General features: G+C 35.8%; 1 pseudogene; it reads left to right on the top strand.

The window, feature by feature from the left end:
- The first annotated feature begins 228 nt into the window (after positions 1-228).
- LOC107666332 (chromodomain-helicase-DNA-binding protein 4-like) overlaps positions 229-4,990 on the top strand; it is a 77,831-nt pseudogene continuing 73,069 nt past the window's right edge.

The following is a 4,990-nucleotide window of genomic DNA, read 5'->3' as shown; positions in this document are numbered from 1 at the left end:
TATGGTTATTGTGGGATGTCAGTGACTATGTTTATTATTATGGGATGGGGTGGGAGGGGGTGGCTGTTTCCATGGCAACTGTTGCTAAGGGCACAGTGGAATGGGGAAGAGAGGGTCTGTCTTTGGTTGGGGGGGTTATTATGGTCTGTATGTTGCAAGGTAACTATGCGGTGGGGGGAGGGGTGAATGTCTGTATGTATGTGTATGTGTGAATATGGGAGGGAGATTATTATGGGATGTCTGGCCCCTGATCTCTTTGTGTCTATGCAAAGGGTGTAAGTGGCAGAAGGAGAAACTGCAACGTTGTGTGCATCCTACAGCTAAGGGAAAAATAAATAAATAAATAAAATAATCTGGATACACTTTCACTACTTATTCATTAAAAACAGGGATATTACAAATTGTTTTTAAGTGTTGATGAAAAGGATCCAATACAACGTGGGGACATCTTAGATTGAATTAGCTGTTTGTTTGAAAAAGGGAACAGGTCAAGTTGTGTGAGTACAATTTTTGACATTGTATTACATTAATTCTGCTTATGTTTTTATTAAATCATACTATTTATGACATTTTAATGCATGTAAAATTAAAGGAATCTTAAAAGTTATGGAGACGTTGCAGGTTAGCATCCCTAGCCTGCTAAGCTAATGCCTCACTCACATGCCCCATTTGCCCATTAAATGGGCAAATAACTTGTTTCAATCGCGTATTTTAAAGTTTAAGCATGCTTTTTTTCAGTTTCATTAAACCAAATGCTATTTGTCCACCATTGTTAGATATATTTGCACGCTTTTCGGATTTTTTCTTGGCACGGAGTGACCATTATGATCAGCATGCTACCGTGACTATTAACTTCCGTTTGTATTGGTTCTTTTATTTTCTCCCTCCCCGGCTTCAGGAAGGCACCAGAGGAGGCGAAAATCGGCATACAAGTGTCCACAATCCTCTCTAGCTGGTGTAGTCAACAATATGTCCGGCAGCGAGGACGATAGAGACGATTTTGAACATCGGTCTATGATGCAAGGTAAAATATCTACGTTTACTGATGCGGGTCAACTCCACTGGATTTGTCGGTGTTGATGTTCTTTATTGCATATATGGATGAAATGTAGACACATTTAATGTTTAAACGGATTAGTCGTGACGTATTTAATGTTCTCGGTTGGAGTTTATTGGTGTAAAACTTAATTTATTCGACGAAGCAGTGGCTAATCGACAAACGAAACAACAAGCGGGGTTGATTCTAGATAGTTTTTTTTTAAGAAACACGGTAAACTAAAATAATAATTTGAATGAGAAATTCACCTTATACTTTTGCATTTTATCACCCAAACTGACAGTGTTTTCGACAGCGCTTTGTGTTGCCGGTTTTTTTAACGTGGCTAACCGTCGACTTACCTGCTATTTTTACCGTCACACTCAAATAGTATGCCTTCATATTTGTCAAACATGCCACAAAACGTACATTTAAGCAAGACGGAGAGCTTATTGAGCAGTAGTAATGGTGTTGTAGTAACATTAGATGTGTTATGTTGTTGTACTGGCATCGGTGCTTAGCGGCCTACCGGTAACAGTCGCGTGCGAGTTTGACGCGCGAGGATTTTCTGTGTTCTCGCGCTCTGGCTGTTCGCGCGCTGTCGGCCTGTGGCGTTCAATCTCAAAAAATGCTGTTTTGCGTGTGAAATAACTGTAACCGTCGATTTTAAGTTTAATATTTTGATTTTGCACATCAACATGTGCAGGAATCGGATGTGACGCCAGTTTTTTCAGGGAAATGGTTAAAGGGGGGCTTTGCCCGGCATTCGGTGTGTTGAATGGAGCAAAATACTTGGTGTGTTTTCGTATTTTTGCCTTACTAAATATGTAAAACAGAATGTAAGATGAATTTAAAAAGTTTAGGAAGGAAATTATGATTTCAAATGTGTTGTGTGTTCATAATGTAGTGTATTTGGTGGTTAGTCAAATCAATGAGGCTTCTATATTAATACACTGTGGTACCTGGAGAAAAGCCAGTATATTGTTTTCATAATAAAATCTGAGGCAAGTCCATTAAGATCTTATCAGATTACTGTCGTCCATGGGAAAATTTAGTCAAGGACTGACAGAATAATAATAATAACAACAGTGCCATGTGACTTCCCTAAACAGAGATGGTAAAATCAGTGCTATATGCAACTTTGTCCTCAGATTCAGTATTTGCAATCCTGTTACCAAAAATTACTAATATTGTATCTGATTATAATGCTCAGGCTCAATTTATATATGAGATTTTTTGGTCTTCCTGTATAACTGTGAGATAGTAGCCTAATTGACATAATTTCTCAATTTATAGTGCCCCAGATGATTTTCAACCAACCCAGATCAAATGACTAAAGTAGATTTGTAGATGACAATTTTTTTGCTCTCCTATTATTAGATTAAATGTGAAAGTCAACGAATGGAATGAATGATTGATTAGATTAATCTGAGCAGATTTTTTCTAATTACAGGGTTCACATGCTCATGAATTTTATTTTTTATTTATTTATTTTACTTTTAAAATAGTAATTTCCAGGCCTGAAAATGAGGAAAATCAGATCAGTAGAAATTTCATAATGAATATACCGAATATATAGACTAAATCTTCAACTAAATATACAGACTGAAACTTTGAGTATAAAATATTAAAATAAGTAGGTATTTCTCTCTCAGTGCAATGTGTGTAAGCATTATTTTTTATTAATATTCATCCAATAATACTTATCTGAATGACTGGGGACAAAGTAATTTGTCAAAGGAAAAATAATTCAGATAAATATAAAATTAATTAATTAAATAATAAATAATAAAAAACAATTAAAATAATAAATAAAAAAAATGTATAATTTCTTAAAATCAAAATAATTTAATTAATTAATAAAACATTATTTGTGTGTGTTCCACAGACGAGGATGACCTGGACGAGGAGTTATCAGAAAATGATGCCCCAAAGGTGAAAAAGAAGAAGAAAGCCAAAAAAAGCCGTGAGGGCAAAGGCAGCAAGAGAAATCGCTCCCGGAGAGAGGTAATGGCCTTTTCTTTGAGTATGTGTGTGTGGATATTGTTTGCAGTATTCACTGTCCTTGTGTTATGGATTAGAAACCTCCCCCACAGTGTCTTAATGAGAAACAGAGCAATTTAGCGTGCGTCGCAAATGGGATAGCATGTCCTAATGACTGTTAAAAAGGGGTGGTTGATTGTGATTTCACTTTTTTAACGTTAGTTAGTGTGTAATGTTGCTGTTTGAGCATAAACGATATCTGCAAAGTTGCGAAGCTGAAAGTTCAATGCAAACGGAGATATCGTCTTTTAAAATTCTGGTGGTTTAATGCCTACAAAAACGGCTGGTAGGGACTACAATGAGTTACTTCCCGGGTTCATGACATCACAAACCCAGATAAACCCCGCCCTCGGGAAAAGGCAGCAAAGGGGGCGAGGCAATGCTGTGCTGCTTTAGAGAAGAGGAAGAGAAAACCAGAGGTGCATGTAAAAATCTATTCATAAATTAATCTTGTCTTCTAACAATTCTAATGGATTCACAGGTTTCAAAATCAAATTTTCACATAGCTATGAGAAGCGTTATACATGGACGCACGTGCAGTTGCCGTACTGTATTAAAGCTTTAATCAGGATAAAGCCGTATATTAAAAGCTAACATAAGCAGTAGCATTTACAAATAACAGCATATCTAAAAGTATGAGACAACAAAAAACATAGGCATAAAAACAGGAAAAGATCAGCCTGTTTCTCAGAAGGGACAGAGCGATGAGGAATAAAGGTAAATTATGTGAAAAATAATGCGTTTTTTTTTTTTTAAAAAGAAGCATTAACACATGTTAGACTGCACCCCATAAACACAATCAAGCCTAGAAAAAAACCAGCGAACCACCGCTTTAATATCAAAGGTACATAATTCCATTTGTTTTAGCCACTGAATCCCGATCCGACTGCTTCATTAATAATATCTACAGCTGTTGTGTTCAATAGGCTGAGTGCTTTTGTTGTATTTATAACACAGCCATTACAAAATTTAATTTGTGCAGAATCTCATTCTTGACTAGCTGGTCAAGTGATCCCTTTATTTTATTTAAAATACTGAACACAATATAAAGTAATCAAGTTTTGGTCTTGTAAGACAAGCTAAGTCATTTAATGTAAAGATCGCAAACCGGTTTTGTAACGTCATAAGTGGTTGTTAAGATGACTTCATATAAAAGCGAGCTCATGCACAACTTAGATGGGACCTTTGTTTGCTTGAGAACCGAGACCGTGTTGCTACTGTCATAATGGACAATAATGGTTAATGCTAGAGAAATGCTGGAAGCCTAAAATGATTACTAGGCAGCATTTTTTTAAGTTTTGCATTTATCATGACTGCTTTGCCATGCACGAGAAGCTGCAAAAGGCTCAGGTGCAAGTGGAATGTAAAAAACACTGGTATCGGCAGATACTGCTTTCTGTGATCGGCCTCAAAAATCCTGATCGGAGCACCCTTAAATAATACTGATGTCTCTAGGATTTAAAAAAATAATAATTTAACCATTGAGTATAGCCATTCAACATTAGAGTATAATTGAGAGCTATCAATTTTAACATTTATTAGACTTTAAAAAACAACAACTTCTAATTTAAGTGAACTTAAAACAATCTTCACATAAACCCATTATAATAAATGTCATATATTTACCCAGTGCCCTTCAGCAAGTAGAAAATTAAATGTAGAGAAATTGATAAAGTTATCAAACACCAAATTCTAAATTAAATGTAGACAAATCCTTAAAGCTACAGAAGTGATTGTTTTTGTCTTTTTTCTTTTGTTCTTTGATGAACAGACATCACAGCAGCTGGTTATTAGGTTATTTTGGCTGCTTTAAAGGGGTCATATGATGCGATTTAAATTTTTCCTTTCTCTTTGGAGTGTTACAAGCTCTTGGTGCATAAAGAAGATCTGTAAAGTTGCAAAGACTAAAGT

Source organism: Sinocyclocheilus anshuiensis, unplaced genomic scaffold, assembly GCF_001515605.1.
Source record: "Sinocyclocheilus anshuiensis isolate Anshui unplaced genomic scaffold, SAMN03320099.WGS_v1.1 scaffold868, whole genome shotgun sequence".
NCBI lineage: Eukaryota > Metazoa > Chordata > Actinopteri > Cypriniformes > Cyprinidae > Sinocyclocheilus > Sinocyclocheilus anshuiensis.
Note: the sequence above shows the minus strand (reverse complement) of the source record. Positions and strands in the feature narration are given on the sequence as shown.